The sequence below is a fragment of the Rhamphochromis sp. 'chilingali' genome, assembly GCF_963969265.1.
Source record: "Rhamphochromis sp. 'chilingali' genome assembly, chromosome: 2".
NCBI classification, from domain to species: domain Eukaryota; kingdom Metazoa; phylum Chordata; class Actinopteri; order Cichliformes; family Cichlidae; genus Rhamphochromis; species Rhamphochromis sp. 'chilingali'.
In genome coordinates this window covers 36,703,658-36,722,302 of record NC_137930.1, presented here as the reverse complement: position 1 = coordinate 36,722,302, position 18,645 = coordinate 36,703,658, and the positions used below count along the sequence as shown (strand labels likewise).

The 18,645-nt window shown below is 40.8% G+C and overlaps 1 protein-coding gene across 1 annotated transcript in view; it reads right to left on the bottom strand.

Annotated features, from left to right (window-relative positions):
- rab27b (RAB27B, member RAS oncogene family) overlaps positions 1-16,009 on the bottom strand; it is a 76,870-nt gene extending 60,861 nt beyond the window's left edge. Inside the window, exon 1 of the mRNA XM_080867770.1 lies at positions 15,754-16,009. The gene's annotated coding sequence lies outside the window, so the exon portion shown is untranslated. The remainder of the gene's footprint in view (positions 1-15,753) is intronic.
- Positions 16,010-18,645: the final 2,636 nt, after the last annotated feature.

Sequence of the window (18,645 nt, the reverse complement as noted above, 5' to 3'; positions counted from 1 at the left end):
GCTGAAAATCTGTGTAGACCTACTTTTTTCTACATTTAAAGCTGAATAGGAATCACTAGTGAAACTGATAAAGAAAGAAACCTAAAGAGAATTGATACTAGCACTGGTATGGGAAAAAAAAAAAAAAAGTCCTGTTTAAGGTAGCCTTAAATTAAAATGTATATTAATTATCTTAGTTTATTAGCCAGTAGGTTAGCCAAACATCCAAATTTCGCTTTTGTGGATAGTTGAATCAAACTATATTTATGTGCATGCTTCATGTCAAGGGGTTTGTCTTTCAGCATTGATGTTATCTCTTATCACAGGAAACTAAAGCTGAGCTGCTGTTCAAACAGCACATCCACCGACAAAAGGCGCAAACAGAATTAAGCATTAATGTGACGTAGGCCACACTGGGACATGAATTATGGTTAATAACATTCACATAAAATAACAAACTAACCATTTTGAGACTTTTTTTTTTTGATAAAACATGTTAGCCTAACAGCAGGTTACAAATAAACATATTAGCCAACTTAGTGGTTTCTTTGGATGATTCGCTTTGATGCAACTGTCTTCTGATTGGATGCCACTCGCAACAAAACATCACAATCTAAGGAATGTGTGGCTTTTGTGTTCATGGCCTGAGCCGTGATGGACATTTAACGTTGTACAAATGTTGTTGTCACTTATGAGGACTAAAAATTCAGATTTCATAAAACAGAATCTTCAGCAGGCCATATTTACAGTCTCTTCTATAGCAAATTATTTTCTGGAAAAATGTCTCATAAATTCCAGCAAGTGTTTAAGACATTAACAAGTAGGCTGTAATAGGCAAGGTGACAGTGTGAAAGGTGAAGATTTAACTAGCACCTTGTTCAGTTTTTGTTTTGTTTTTTAAACTACATCATTTATTCTGGTGCCAGTATGCATGAAGCAAAAACAATAGGTAGCAATGAATTTAATTTCTTCTTCATAAGCTTGGTTTGTTGACTAATGAGAAGGAAAATCGGCTCCAGTTAAAATTTCAAGGCAATTCTTGGACGATTTAGACATTTTACATTCTACACTCATTTTTAATCATCTTCTGGCTCAATTTAGCTGTGTCATTAAAGAAAGATAAATCCAAATTTTCAGAAGTGTCCTACTGAAGTGCCAAAACTGACATCTTTTCCTCCCACATAGTCACAAGGGGGGAAAGACAGAGGGAGAGAGAGAAGAAAAAAAAAAAAGAAAGAAAAAAAAGAAAGAAAAAAAGATGGCACCCAATCACAAAATGTCAAAGCAGCAGAGTTTAATAAAGAACCACTCTGCAGGCCTGACTTCTGCCTGTCAAAGTGGAGAGAGCAGGGAGGCAATATATATTAAAAAAAAAAAAAAAGTGCAGAAAAATCAAAATGTCAAGGTTTCCCCCAAAACAAGAGGACATTAAAAATGCTTTCTAGGCCTTCTGCTTCCAGGTGCCCACATCGCTGAGTCAAAGTCTGATTGGTGCAAAGACTAAAGGGGAAAAAAAAAAAAAAGAAAAAAAATCTCTACCTGCCAAGCATGCTATAGGAAGAAAAAGGAAAAAAAAAGAAAAAAAAGAAGCCCTTGTTTGACAGACAGGCGTGTATAGGAAGAAGAACAGAAAAGAGAAAGGCAGAGGAGGGTTGTCAGAGGATAATTTAGCCTCAGACTTTCAAGCAGCAAATCAACACAGTCTATCACATGAAAGACATAAAGAAGCAAAGAAAGAACAAATGAAAGAGACAAAGAAAAGTGGAGATTGTGTTTAGTCCCACGAGCATCCCTGGCAGTGCCACATTTCTCCTTTCTTTATGGTTTATTAATTCATGGTCAGTTGATCTACCAAAAAATAAAAAAATAAAAAAAATTAAAAAATGACCTCAGCTCTCTGGCTCCCTTGTTGATTATGATGCTTTCATCTTCTAATAAGTATTAAATAATGTTCACATGTGCAGTGATTATTATGAAACATAATAAGCAGCAAGCAGCGTGAGGTCTAAAAAAAGAAGTGCTGCTCTGAATATAAAACATGGACATAGGCTCTTTCTGAAGACTGAGCACATTCACTCTAATGGCCAGCAGGAGGAGACTCCTTGGCCACATCCCTAGGTGCACAGGTATTTTGGCAAACCTAGCCTTTTCTATGCATTTTGGCTTTCGTCCACACATAAACAGCTTTTTGGATGACTCAAAACTGAGCTTCTGGAAGAACTCCTTCAAAAGTGAAGACTTTAGAAAAAAAACAAACATGTTTTTGCATTTACATGCAGACAACATCAAAGGTGTTCTAGCAAAAGTCACTGGTGTTCATCTTTATCTTCAATTCACGTCAGACTGTGTGCCATATAATTGTTTGTTGCACTACATTTCTTCAAGGTTAGGCTTATATTGCCACCTGTTGCTTTGGAGATGTTTTTTAGATGAACTTTGGGGGGGAATGACCTTTCTTGTGATCTGTGACCTTAGCAGAAGCATTTGGGCTGGGTTTATGATCTTTATCAATGGTTTCATATCACAGTCTATTTAATAAGATATGACTTTCATTTTGGACTGAAGCTTTACCTACATATGTGGTTGCAGTACTGTCACAATGCCACAGCTACAATGGCTTCATGGTGTTATGCTTAAGCCCTGAATGTCTTTATCTTTAAATTAATGCTAGAAGTATTAATTATTGTTTAACCTGCAAAATTATTTCACAATTAATTGAATAATCAGCCAAAATTAGCGAGATGCTACCTGGTCTCATGGGTGGAAGCCACAACGCAAGCTCAGAGAAACAACACCTATACAGGGAGTGCAGAATTATTAGGCAACTTAAAAAAAACAAAATATATACCCATTTCAATTATTTATTTTTACCAGTGAAACCAATATAACATCTCCACATTCACAAATATACATTTCTGACATTCAAAAACAAATCAGCGACCAATATAGCCACCTTTCTTTGCAAGGACACTCAAAAGCCTGCCATCCATGGATTCTGTCAGTGTTTTGATCTGTTCACCATCAACATTGCGTGCAGCAGCAACCACAGCCTCCCAGACACTGTTCAGAGAGGTGGACTGTTTTCCCTCCTTGTAAATCTCACATTTGATGATGGACCACAGGTTCTCAATGGGGTTCAGATCAGGTGAACAAGGAGTCCATGTCATTAGTTTTTCTTCTTTCATACCCTTTCTTGCCAGCCACGCTGTGGAGTACTTGGACGCGTGTGATGGAGCATTGTCCTGCATGAAAATCATGTTTTTCTTGAAGGATGCAGACTTCTTCCTGTACCACTGCTTGAAGAAGGTGTCTTCCAGAAACTGGCAGTAGGACTGGGAGTTGAGCTTGACTCCATCTTCAACCCGAAAAGGCCCACAAGCTCATCTTTGATGATACCAGCCCAAACCAGTACTCCACCTCCACCTTGCTGGCGTCTGAGTCGGACTGGAGCTCTCTGCCCTTTACCAATCCAGCCACGGGCCCATCCATCTGGCCCATCAAGACTCACTCTCATTTCATCAGTCCATAAAACCTTAGAAAAACCAGTCTTGAGATATTTCTTGGCCCAGTCTTGACGTTTCAGCTTGTGTGTCTTGTTCAGTGGTGGTCGTCTTTCAGCCTTTCTTACCTTGGCCATGTCTCTGAGTATTGCACACCTTGTGCTTTTGGGCACTCCAGTGATGTTGCAGCTCTGAAATATGGCCAAACTGGTGGCAAGTGGCATCTTGGCAGCTGCACGCTTGACTTTTCTTAGTTCATGGGCAGTTATTTGGCGCCTTGGTTTTTCCACACGCTTCTTGCGACCCCGTTGACTATTTTGAATGAAACGCTTGATTGTTCGATGATCACGCTTCAGAAGCTTTGCAATTTTGAGACTGCTGCATCCCTCTGCAAGATATCTCACTACTTTTGACTTTTCTGAGCCTGTCAAGTCCTTCTTTTGACCCATTTTGCCAAAGGAAAGGAAGTTGCCTAATAATTATGCACACCTGATATAGGGTGTTGATGTCATTAGAACACACCCCTTCTCATTACAGAGATGCACATCACCTAATATGCTTCATTGGTAGTAGGCTTTCGAGCCTATACAGCTTGGAGTAAGACAACATGCATGAAGAGGATGATGTGGACAAAATACTCATTTGCCTAATAATTCTGCACTCCCTGTATATCATGCGTAAGCCTCAGAGAACCATAGTGCCTCTTTAGTATAAGAATCGATGTTAGTCACAATCATTAAAAACGGCAGTACCCAGCAAGGAGTTCCCCATCATGAGAAGTTGTAATCCTGGTATTTATGAGCAAGGATAAAAGTGGCAGCTGCAAGGAGAAAATGTACCGCCGAGCTGATTTACTGTCCAGAAGAGCAGTCTTCATTATTGATTCTTCTGTGCTTTCAGATCCTGCAGTCAGCCAAAGATTTCCTGTTCTTACCCTTTCAGTCTGTACAGCCTCCATCTCTCTGCCTAAAGCAGAGAAAAACTTTTTTTGGGCTGTGTTAGGAGGAGAGCTGACCAGCAAGTCAGTCCGGCACTAAACACTGTCACCAATAATTCAGCTTTTGCAGTCAGGACCATATATTTGGACGATGGCAATAGTTCCAGATTTTGACCTCTTTACACCACCGTGAAAATTGGATAAAAATTGAGCAACTAAGATGTGACTGAAGAAAAGTCATAACCCTGAAAAGTAAACTGAAAACTGATAAGTGTTACAGCCAGATGTGGCCTGCTCTCTATTCATTTAGAGGAAATTAAGGAGATAAAAATCGCATCTGGAACCTTTAAGTGTTGAATCTGTATCAGATCGCTGTTCATCTCAATAGAGAAGACTCACAGGTTCCACACTTAAGAAAATAAACCTTGCAGCAGTTTGTGCAGTTACTTAAATTTTTCTGGTGAGGACAATATTGTAAAAAAATATTTTTTTTAAAATAGCATTGTTCAGATATTATGAGATTCTTTGTATGTATGGTAGTCCATGTTTGGCATCCCATGCCTTTGAAATCCTCCTCTCTCATCCTGTTTATCCAGCTGTAAATTATACAGACTGACTGGCTGAACCGAGTGAGACCCTTGAGATCAAATCGTTAACCTGAATGTGTCACAGCATCTTTATCCTCAAACCAAAATACAACTCGAAAAACTACAGAGAGTTTAACTATACACAGGTTTGTGACTGGTCGCTGGCACCAGTTTTCATTATTAACCAATTTACTGTTTTCTCTTTCATTTGTAAAGGCAATTTACCAGTTATTAAACTAACTGCATCAGTTAACAGTCTAACAACTGTGTTGATAATTGTAAAAATATGGCATTGTAGGGAGCGCTGTTTTGAATTTAATCAAGTGAGCTCAGTCAGTCACAAGAGAGAGAGGAAAAAAAATTTAAAAATTTAAAAAAAAAAAAAAAAAAAAAAAAAATGAGAAAATGTTACGTTTCAAGGATGTTTTGAACCAAAAAGCAGATGTCTACATTCACTTGGGTCCCTGACAGCTGCTAAACAGTCACAATACAACAGCTGGAACAAATTTTAAAGTATAGCACATCCAACTCATGTCTTAATGGAAGACACATTAAACATTTGTTAATATGTCACCAAAGTAAAAACCAGCCTTCAGTTACTGATAATATTTCTCTGTGATAAAGCTATGAATACAGTAGGGGTGGGCGTTATAAACGGTATATGGTAGAAACGATATAAATTTTGCCAACGGTAGAGATTTTGACTATACCACTCTACCAGAAGCCTTGGATGAACCGGGATGTTCGTCTCCTCTTGAAAGCCCGCAAGACCTCCTTTAGGTCAGGAGATGCACACGCCTACAGTACAGCCAGGGCTAAGCTAAAGAGGGGTATCAAAAAAGCCAAACGCTATTACGAAAAGAAGGTAGAAGAAGACTTCTCCAACTCCAACTCCCGACGCATGTGCCAAGGACTCCAGACCATTACAGACTACAGGACCACCAAACCCTTCCCCCGCATCCTCTGATGTCTCCTTCCTCAACGAGCTCAACAACTTTTATGCTTGTTTTGAGCGAGGGAATTCCAACAACTACAACCAAAGCAGACGTGACGCTGGACCACCACCCACTGACTCTCTCCCCCACTGATGTAGGAGTGGTGCTGAGCAGGATCAATGTCCACAAGGCTGTAGGTCCTGACGGCATCCCTGGGCGTGTTCTCAGAGCGTGTTCTGGGGAGCTTGCAGGAGTGCTGACAGACATATTCAACCTGTCCTTGGCCCACGCTGTGGTACCGGCCTGCTTCAAATCCACCTCCATCGTCCCGATACCCAAAAATTCCAACCCATCAAGCCTCAATGACTACCGCCCAGTAGCACTCACCCCCATCATCACTAAGTGCTTAGAGTAGCTGGTCCTAGCACACTTCAAATCCTGTCTCCCCCCACCCTGGACCCCCACCAATTCGCATACCGCCAGAACAGGAGCACAGAGGATGCAGTCTCCATCGCACTGCACTCTGTCCCCTCACACCTGGACAATAACAACACCTACGCCAGAATGCTGTTTATAGACTTCAGTTCAGCATTCAATACAATCCACCCCTCACAACTCATCAGGAAACTGACAGACCTAGGCATCAGTTCCCTCATGTGTAACCGGCCCCAACATGTCCGGCTGGATAACCACTGCTCATCTACAATCACAATGAACACCGGTGTACCACAAGGCTGTGTGATGAGCCCTTTCCTCTACTCCCTATTTACCCATGACTGCAGACCTGCCGATGGTTCCAACACCATCATTAAGTTTGTAGATGACACCACGGTGATTGGCTTCATCAGTGACAACGATGAGGCCGCCTACAGGGAGGAGGTGGATCATCTGGCTGAGTGGTGCGACACAAACAACCTGCTGCTCAACACTGAGAAGACCAAGGAGCTCATCGTGGACTACAGGAGGAATGCTGACCCACATCCACCCATCCACATTAAGGGGACGGCTGTGGAGCGTGTGAGCAGCTTCAAGTTCCTGGGTGTCCACATCTCCGAGGATCTCATCTGGATGACCAACTGCTCCAAGCTGGTCAAGAAGGCTCACCAGCGCCTCTTCTTCCTGAGGAAGAACCACCTGTCCACAGACATCCTGGTGAACTTCTATTGTTGCACCATCGAGAGCATCCTGACCAACTGTATAACAGTCTGGTACGGGAACTGCTCTGCCTCGGACCGGAAGGCGTTGCAGAGGGTCGTGAAAACTGCCCAGCGCATCGCCGGGCAGGGATAGCTCAGTAGGTAGAGTGGTGGCCCCATGATCGGAAGGTCGGGGGTTCGACTCCACTGAACGGCTACCCTGAGGTACCCCTGAGCAAGGTACCGTCCCTACACACTGCTCCCCGGGCGCTGCACTGGTGGCTGCCCACTGCTTCACTGGGTGAATGGGTTAAATGCAGAGGAACTATTTCCCTATGGGGACTAACACATACACTTTACACTTTACACTTCCTGCCATAAAGGAAATCTACAGGAAGCGGTGTCTGAAAAGGGCTGGGAAAATCATCAGAGACCCCAGTCACCCATCACATGGACTCTTCACCCTCCTGCCCTCTGGGAGGTGCTACAGGAGCCTCCGGACTAAGACCACCAGGTACCGGAACAGCTTCTTCCCCACAGCTGTCAGACTCCTCAACTCTGCCTCCTGATATCTGACCCACGTTAACACATGGACTGAACATACACACACCCACAATGGACAACTGTACCCTCAAACACACAATAATAACATGGACTGAACCACCACTCACAACCACCAGCACTTTATATAGCCTCTGTAGAAATTATCCACATATCTCACTTATCTTAACTGTCATTGTAACATACCTATAACAGACCCATTTCTGTAATATATCTATATACCTATATCATTGCTAATATATATTTTGTAATATATCTATATCATGGCTAAAGTACTTCTGGATGGATGCAAACTGCATTTCGTTGTCTTGTACTTGTGACGTGTGCAATGACAATAAAGTTGAATTCTATTCTATCCTACCGCAATAGCGCATGTTGATGGTGTCATCAAGCTGCACCTGTTTTGGTCGAAAGCATTACAGCGGCTGCAAACAACATCTGCAAATTATGCCGGACGACAGTAATAGCAAAGAGATGAAGCACTTTTGGAATATGGGGAAAGCCAAAAACTGCCCTTTCTCCACTTCCGTACCATTGATTCATTAAAGCTGAATTCTCTCGCAGCTGCTCTATTCCCATGTTGCAATATTATTAATGACAAACCTCGTATTGTGGATGGATTATCTCAGTTGTTCTCCTGACTGAAGTTTGGTCAGTTTATAGCATCCTGCCATGCAATTGCATTTGCTACCAGAAACCCTCACGTTAACCTTTAGCGAGTGGAAAAAAGTTAGCGTTCATCCTCCAGTTGCACTGTGCTAATGTTATACTAACGTAGCTGTTTTGCTAGCGATCACGTAGCACATCATTATATACCAGCTAGTCCAACTTCAATAACCCTACAAAAGTCACTTCATTAATGTCGGAAGTGATAGCAGAGCTGTACTTTAATTTTTTTCAGAAATCTCTCAGTCAGAACATGGCATATCATGTTTAGATGGAAACTAGCGAGCTAACTTCCTGTTAACTTCTAACTCTGTTAAATTTAATAACTTCTTTTGTCATGCATCCGTGGATATTAAACTTAATTGTTACACCTGGTAAAGCAGCAACACTGATCATTTTATTAAAGATGAAAGAATTTAGACAGTTTTTAACTCTCAGTGATGCTTCAGTGTTCGTTTGACTTTGGGACTTGAAGCGGACGGAGCTTTGGACCCAGATTACTCCACAAGGCTCCTGACTACGGCAGCCGTAATGCTCCGGAAATCCATCAAACGGTGCGGCTTTCAGATTTCTGCGCGCCGTGTACTACAGTAAGCGCAACCAGAATTCATACATAAGGCACTGTCGACTTTGAGAAAATGGGGGAAAAGTAAATAAATTTTTTTTAAAAAGTGTTATACAAAAGAAAATATTAGCACTACTAAAACATCAAGCTAAAGAGCTAATGATTTTAAAAAAGGGGAAACTTAAATATTAGCAATATTAGCATAAGCGGGTTCCTATTCAGTAAAATACACTTGATTTACTTAATTATCAATTAGATTTCTCAACACACAGCAATTTGGTGTTTTTGAGACACTGAAAACACAGAACTGTTTATACCAAGGTTAAGTAAAGCTAAACTAAAAACTAAAACTAGATGTGACAACACAAGTCACAAGTTTAGTAAACTAAAATAAGAGATTTTAAATGAAAAATAGATGTCATCACTGAAAAAAAGTGAAACTGAAATGATTTTGTGAACTTGAAAAACTAAATTAAAAATCAGTCAATGAAAAACAAAATTTAAAATAATTTATGAAGCTTTAAGCAGACAACCATTGGATAGGTTTAATGGGAGACAAGCATTTGTTTGTGTGTGCGCATGTGTGTGAGTGTTACCTCTTGACAACTTTCTTGCCACATTTGCCATTTTGCTTTGCCTTAATCCTCGAAACTTTGAGCCATCACCGATTCATGGATCCAGATAGAACATTTTTTCAGGCTGGCTGATCATTTCGATGATCATTTTGGTGGCATCTTCTTCAGTGGTTTTCTACACATTTTGTGCCCAAGCCACACCAAAGGGAAAGCCAAATGGCTTTTAGGCGTACTTTTTCAAATCTGCGCTTCACTGGTATCGAAATCGCCTGCATCAGCCTTATCAGACACTTTCACATAAAGCTGCCTCAACATTCTTTTAGGGTTTTACTCAGTAGGGATGTTTGCGTTCCTAGTGCCTCTTCAGTTTGCTTCCTACCATGATACCATCAGCTCCTCTCAGCAGATGATACACTTGGGCTGAGAGCTTTTGACTTCCAATAGACCAGTAGCTTCACAATGTTTTTTACTGACTGTTTGATTTTCCACTCATACATTTTCTATCCTCATGACCATCTCTCAGGGTCTTGATGTGTCACACTTTAATATTTTCGCCTCTTGAGTCACTGCACAAAAGAACATGGGTTCCTTATGACAAGGTTTTTTTTCTTTAACAGCTTGCAGGCTATTAACAAACGAGTGCCTGCAAAATACAGTACAGTAAATAAAAAGTTCCTTCATAACATTTTGTGCAATAATGTATGACAAAATCCCACGGTACACCTGGACTCGCGTCAAGGCAGACTAGTGTGCCATAACACTCCATTTGGGAACTGTTGTTGTACAACAATTTAAATGCCTTTTGAGTCAGTAATTAAAAGATAAAAATGTATACAGTGAAGGCAGGTTCGGCATCCCAAGGATATTTAACAGTAATCACTTTCAGCCCTGTGCTATCTGCACCTCAAGCCTTGCAGCCCTTTGGTGTGAGTCATTTAGTCTCTGATATGCAGCAGATGACTTATGCAAAGGAAGGTCCAGAGAACGAACTGGAATTCTAAAGTAAAAATAAAACTGAAGTGCTTCTGCGCATCATAAGCACATAAATTTGTGATAAATCACAGAGATACACTTAATTATCCATGACAGGTCTGGTGTGCCAGTCAGCTCTTTAACGCTGTAAAATAAACGTGGGATCTTTGGATCCAGCCAGCAATTGAGCTTCAACTCAACTCGATTATTTCTGCCAGGAAACATTTGTATAACTAAAAGTTAATTCTCCTGACAGACCATACTCTCAGGAAAGCCAACACGCAGACACCATGCTCGACCTGAAGAGGAGTGTTTCTGCAGCAAGGCCCTTGCTATCAAGTGGAAATCTTATCTATGCATTAATCATCTTAGGAAGGCTGAATCCTGCTGTTTCTGGTCGATACACTGCAGGTGGGTGGCAGGAGGAAGAAGAGGAGGAGAGGGAGGGAGTGACAGAGAGCCAGAAGGAAAGGGCAGAGTGGTTAGGGAGACTGTCTTGGAGGCAAAAGGTCACTGTGAATCATCACAGCAAAACACCTAACGTGAGCGCCCCTATTCTTCCCGGATAAACCTCAAAGGTACCAACTGCATTTTCAGACTTTAGAACGGAAGCTGCCAATACAACTCGGGAAATGGCATGAAACTTCCATAAGCCTGTATATCTTGAAATCGGTCTAATCCAACTGTGATTCCATATGATTGTTACCTCAGACCAGCAACACAGAAATTATGGAGGACCAGAGAAAACTGTTAGCCCTCAAGTTTTTTCAAAAGCAGGACAAACTGTAAGCTTCCACAGAAAACCCATCCAAGCACAAAGAACACTACAGATAGAAAGAAAGATCCAATATTTAAGTGCCTTAAACCAGCACTGCTTTTAACTGACACCAGGTGGCAATGCCTGTGGTTGGAAAGCGATTTCTGGTGCTATTAAAGCCTACAGGGAAACTGCTTTGACCTCATTGACTCTCTTGACTGCTGGTTGGCACTGTGCTGCCTCTTCAAATCTTAAATCTTAAAGTAGAGTTAGGAGTGAGAGATCCAGATCATGGAACCTGCAGATCTCTGCGATACCGCATCTTTGGTAAAACTGAAGATTTTGAGCGCCTGGGAACGAGAATAGTTTGATGTTGCATGAACCATAAAACAGCATTTATAGCCCAGCCTAGTTTGCAATGCACATTTCAGATGAGACTTTAAAATAAAGAGAAGTTAATGAAGGAGAGTACAAAACACAAACATGAAAAACCTGATTATTTATGACTTAACCCACTTTAAAAGCATTTCTGCTTCAGATTCAGTTGGGATGCTTTGTGAGTTTGCCCAGGTAAGAGAAACCATTTGTCCAAATTAGGATTTATTGACACCTTAAAAATTCCCACTGGACACTCCTCATGTTACTGACCCAGAAACTGTGATTAACAGGTGAGCAACCAGGTCACTGACAAGATGAATTTAAAGGTTTCTGCACACAAATCTACAGACCTCTATGCTTCAGATGCATTACTATACTTAGAAAAATAACACTATGCGTGTGTCCACAGAGAGTGTCAAATGGACTCGGGCTGGTTGATATGTTTAAGTTTTCCAGTCAGCTGCTGCGATCCCAATATCCAGAGATTACGACCATTTTTCAAAGACGACAACCACGGAAAAAACATCTAATGTCACCAGTTTAGGATTATTATACACAGACCTAACCAAAGCACTCAGAAGGATGCCTTACAACCTCGAAATAATCAAGTGGCAACAGCACAGGCTTTTAAATGGGGAGGAAGTACAACCACACAGTTTTCTAAAATTGTTCTCAAACAAGAACTTTTCAGAAACGCTCACATTTTCTATTAAATGTTACCTGCTATTTATTTAGCAGGCTGAATTCTGAAAAGGTCAGGCCATTAAATACAATAGGAAAAAAAAAATAACCAAGCCTGCTGCTAGCAGCAGATAGCTTCACCGAAAAGTGTTCAACCCTAGCACTGAGTCTCATGGTGACAAAATTTCATGTGAGCTTCTTTAAGACAATGAAATGTGATGAGATTCTCTCTCTTACCTTTATTGTGACCTCATGTCTAAAGTCTGAATTGTTCATTTAAATCTTTATAACTGGATGATCGTCATAGATGCTGCTTGTGATCAAGAGGTTACGCCACAACTCGATAATGGAGCATGAAATAACAAGATGCCTCTAAACGCATGCAAGTTTGCTTTTACAACTCAGATGATCAATCTTTATATTTAACTCAGCTTCTGTCACAGACGAATTGCTGCACAAACGTGAAGTGTAACGCACGGGCTGTCATGTCATCTTCCCATGAACCGTAAAAGAGCCCCGTTTTACTCATATCCAGTAAATGGAATTTAACCATGTCCCATCTCAGAGCCTCCCTTTGTAGAAGTATATTTCATGCACCCACATGTCACACTGTGGCATTTCTGTGACTCACAGCTGATCTGGGGTCACATTTAGGGATTAATATTCAGTGAAATTCTACACGTAATTTACATTTCAGTAATTCAGCTGAGGGGTAAAATGTGCAATCTAAGAAGGATTTTTAGCTAACAGACATACACAGGCATTGCTTGGCTTTGTTGAAGATTAAAAATTCACTGACCAGTTTTTCTGTATCAGTAGTTCACATCACAGCAGACCTGACAGCAAAGAGCAACTTTTCCCTTCGCCTCATTCGTCTTTATTAATTTGTCTTTTTATGAAATTTGACCAAATGAATAGCAACTCTAAGGAAGCCGAGGCCTTTAGTGTGCACACTAACACCAGCACTGATAACAGGCCGGCAAGTCAGATGTTATTTGTAATTTCCATTATGAGCCTATCAGCAAGAAATCAGCTTGGATTCACTCTGCAGAAACAATAAAGCTGCCAGCAGCTCGGGGGATGCCGACCGCATTACCCATCCAATAAAGGCTGCTTCCGCTAATTACCTCTGCTCCTTCCATCTTTGTTTACAAACTGATTTATGAGTCAACAAAGACTCCAAGAAGAAAATACTCATTACTGTCACACCACCTCATCTGTGTGTGGACATGAAATATCATTTTCAAATTAGGTGAATTTACCTGGATTTAAAGCAAATGAAAAAATTGTAATTGTTTGCATAGGCCAGCAAGACTTCTATTCCCTTTACCTTATTTAAATTATGCACATTGACAATGAGTAGGAGAGTCATTTTCATATTTTTGTTTAATAAGAAGATCTCCATTTGAGCCCTGGGAAGAGAAATGAATCTTTTGGGGTTGCATCAGGAAGGCGGAGGGTATAAAAGTCTGCATAATCAAAAATGCGGAGCCACCCACTGTGGGGACCCCTTGTGAATAGAGTACCCACTGAAAGTGGCTTCTAAATTATAGTAAAACTGAATATTAATTACCTCACCGGGACGTTTAACGCAGTTTGTCTGCGCTTGATTATGATGATATTGTTTCTATGCATGCTTCCATATCGACATTGAAACCTCGAGTCTGTTTCACAATGCATTGCAATTCATCACAGGTGGTTCTTTTCATACTCACCATTGTATCTTTTATGAAGAAGTGGGATGATGCTCCCTAGCAAACTGAAGAGAGGGTGCTTGTCTGCTTACCAGAGGGGCCGATGGCGCGATATGGCAGCCTCGCTTCTGTCAGTCTGCCCCAGGGCAGCTGTGGCTACAACTGTAGCTGCCTCCACCAGTGCGTGAATGTGAGAGTGAATGAATAATTGAATTGTAAAGCGCTTTGGGTGCCTTGAAAAGCGCTATATAAATCCAATCCATTATTATTATTATTATTATTATTATTACCTCAACTCCTTGACTGAATTTAAATAAAGTACCTACAATGTCAGGTTTCAGGACATTTAAACATCATCTGTAGCTCGTGTTCACACTGAGCTTGGGAAAACTGGATTCAGATTCATTGCTGCCTATAAATGGAACAAGCTCCAAAGAACTATTAAGCTGCATTCTCTGTAGGGTTTTACGTTTGTCTATCTGCAACTGTTCTTGTACGAGTTGGTCTTCATTTGTGTGTATAATGCATTTGTCCCTTAACTGTGCAGCTCTTTGTGTCAGTTTTTGAATGTTGCATGTGTATGTTTGTATGCAGTCCTCTCTTGAAAAAGAGATCTCAATCTTAGTTAGCTTACCTGTTAGGATTTAATAATAAAAGGCTAACCTTTATGTTTAAATTCCATTATGGAAAAAGAGAAATTTTACACAGAAGATAAAAGGTAAATGGACTGGTACTTATACATCACCTTGCTACTCTTGATCCCTTTGAGGCACTTTCTTACTACATGCATGATTACAGTGCAGCAGGCCAAAGGTAGGAGTACACTTTAGTTGAGGTCGCCAGTCGATCACACGCTGATATAATTCCCATAAAAATTTCTGATACCGATTCCTGCTGAGACTGTTGTTCTTCAGCTACAAGGGTACAATTAGATTTAAAGAAACACATTTCTAAATAATATTTCAGGGAGACAGAGGAGATGCAAACACATAACCTTCCAGTTAATAATGGCTGTTCCATGTTGATTCTAACAGGTAAATAATGCCAGGTTATCTTATACTTTCTGATTTTAGCTCATATTAATTTAAGGCCACCCTTACCTCTGACTGAGTGCCCCTGGCAAACAGAAGGTTTGAACAGCAGGTGGGTGAGGTTTCTGTGCTTACAGCCAAAAGTGACATCATACAGAGCCAAGAATAATTCATTAAAATAAACTTTCGGAAACAGAGTCTTCTATGCAGGCTACACCAAACTGTGGTTCGCTTTCTGGTGGCCTCAGCAGGCCACTGCTTTGTGGGAAAAAGAAAACAAACCCCACACATGAAAAGGTTCAAAGCAAACTGTTGCTGTAAAGTTGGAGCCGCACCGTTGTGCAAGACATCGCTTTATCTTTCGCATTTACCGGAAGCACAGCTTCAAACCTGAGGTTTAACGCAGCATTTCTGAATTTCACTCTCACACACCTGCCTGTCAGGTGAAGCAGCTATCACGTCACTTATTTGCACGTGCGTGAACACCCACGCAGACTCCAACTACGATCACAGTGCACGCGGACTCCAAAGAGGAAAATGCACGAGAGTCGTTTGCGTAAATGGCGTAGAGGTGCAGCGGGCTGATAACAGACTGTTGGTCTGGAGGCTGCAGACACTTTGCTCCTCAGCAGATCCTCCAGCAGCCCTGCGCCGGGGCTATGACTCATACCGCCTGCCTGCTACCGATGCTGGACACGACAAGTAACACGCACCGAACACCAACAAGCAAACACGCGTCTGCGCCAGGCACCAGCCGAGCCCGCAGGAAACATTCCGCTCTTTTCTTTTTGCCACTCACCTTTCTTTGACGTTACAGAAACAAACTCAGATCCTCCTCTCAGGTGTCTGCTTCTGCCTGGCCAGTTCGTCTCCTCCTCCTCCTCCGAGACGTCGCATCGCTCCCACAGTCCTGTTCGAGGGGTAAATCCGGGCAGAGATCAGCAGCCTGCCCGGAGCGCAGCGTGATGTCCCAGCGGGCTGTTTGTTGGAGCTACAGGCTGGGGACAGCTCGAGAGTACCTCTGAGAGTCCTGCGAGTCTGATGGATGTCGCACGGCTTCCTTTAGGGTGGAGAATAGACGATCGAGCTGCTTTCAGGGACTCTCTGTGACCTCGGATTTTTCATCTTTTTGGCTAAGACGTGCATCGATGTGCCCATACTGTGACTAAATATCAATAGGTTTTTGTGTTGATATTATTATGTGATATGTTCTATATAACAAGCACGTTATTGGTAGCGCACTCAATAATAAAAATACAACATATTGGTTTCATTATATGGAATGCCATTTATGCCAATTTAAAGACATAAATACACAATAAATATTAGGCAAATAATTCTGGAACAGTGCTATGAAAGTCCACTTTGATAATGCTGATATAAAAAGATACTTAAAGTGTACAAAAAATGCTTGTATGAATGGGTGTAAATAGGTGAACAAGGCAAAGAGCGCTCCAATAAAAGTAGAAAAGCACTACATAAAAACCAGTCCATTTACCGTACATTCAGTGCCTTCACACACACACACGCATACCTTCATACATGTCACTACCAAGCACTTATGTGCAGAATCTCTCTCTCTCTCTCACACACACACACACACACACACACACACACACACACACACACACACACACACACACACACACCTTCATACACCAAGTGACTTTTTGCACAATACTCCGTCTTTTGCACATTTCTATTGTACTGTAGTGTAATTGTACATTGCACTTTATGTAGTTCTGCGTTGATTGTGTCTTATATGTCATATGTAGCACAATGGTCTTGGAGGAACGCTGTCTCGTTTCACTGTGTACTGTACCACTGCACATGGTTGGAATGACAATAAAACCACTTGACTTGACTTGTATTTATTCCAGGTTTTGGGGGCTTGTAAATGGAAAAAACTGCAGCTTCTTTAATTCCATTTGAAAATGAATCCAAAAGCAAGTAAATTCCCAAAGACTTCCATGTTAAAAGTTTTAACTTTACTGCATTAAAAAAACACCTGCGGAGGTTTAATATTTGTAAAACATCCCAGTGTGCTGTCAATACAAGTGAAGCTGAACTTGCTGCGAATAAATATCAACCTACTTTACAGAAACACAGGAAGGAGATGATACAGAGCCTGCAGATGTTTGATTAGTGAATCATAAAACATGTTTTTGGGGGTCATGTGACCTTTAATTAAACAAGAGAGGCCACCAAGACCACGCCCACCTTTAAAGGAATGCCATGATAACAATGCAAATCAATCAATGAAAGCAAAAACATAAAAAGCAAAATCAAAAGAACACATCAACATAAGGGACGTTTAAAGAAAACACATGCGTTCACACTGCTCAGTGCCCCACATGGGATTTCAATTGATTAAAAGGGATTAGCATATCTAATTTTACAAGCTTCTCCAGATTGTTCCACTTGTGTGAGGCACTGTAATAGGAAGCCAATTTGCTGCTCATAATGTGAACAGAAAAGCTTTTGAAACATATGTTTGGTTGTTGTTGTTTTTTTTTCTTTAATCTACCAGTTCTGCTGTTCCTCAGCTTTTCTGTTGTCCCTTGATGTTTGAAGCTCTTCTGCATAAAATCCACCATCTTTATCAGGAAATGTAGCAGATGCTGTCATCTGACAATAGAACCAGGTTTCATGATTACTATGCATTCTTCAATCCACTGCATTACATAAGGACCATAAAGGACCCTAATTCAATGAACCCCGTAAAACTACCCCCTGCTTCATACACCATAAAAAAAGATGGATTATTCAAGCTTCGAATGCATATATCACATTGCATTTATTGTTTGAGGTATCTGTGAGAAAGCGAGTTCTTACATTTCCAAACTCAAAGCACAGATTAAAGAATCATCATAACCGAAAATAAATAAAATTTTAAAAATAATTATATTTGACAGGAAACCTTTAGAAGTGTAAGTATTAAAATTCCTACAGGACTTGAAGGCACCTTGGTATGAGCGTGGTTGATACACATTCATCCCACCAGAAAATAGATGCGTTTGCAGGGTCCTAGCGCCTACAGTTACTTTCTCATTCACTTTGGTATTAATGTTCAACAGGTGGAAACACATTTATTCTACTAATTTGTTTTTATTTTACATAACAAATAAAACAAAGACCATTCAGTAATTAGTGGCAATTCTTTTTAAGAAAATGTTTGATATGTTAACCCACTATTCCATTTAAATATGGGATTATATCAAAAGATTTAATTTGATTTAGATCTCAACACAAATCAGCTACGAAGCCATATGTAAAACATGTCGGAGATGTGGTGTTAGGGAATCCTGACCAAACTGATGGAATTCCAGAAAGTACCGTCAGATTTTTATCCACCATGTGAGGGACCAAGCAGCCAAGGCATAGAGGACACATGTAACTCAAAGAAAGAGAAACATAATTAATATAACAAAACATTTTAGAAAAAACACACAATGCTACTATGTGCGTGCCTCATAATATCAGTGTTAGGTTTAGCCAAATGATTAATGAATTATATTAATGAAAAAAAAACTGCAAAACAAACTAATAAAGTGAACAAATGGACTGATTTACCCCTGTGTGGCTGATGCCATCACACACCATGAGATACCTCCTGGAAAGCATCTGATTAACAATATCAATTTCCAACATGGTAAGCATCCCAAACACAGTGTGAATGCAGTATAAGCAT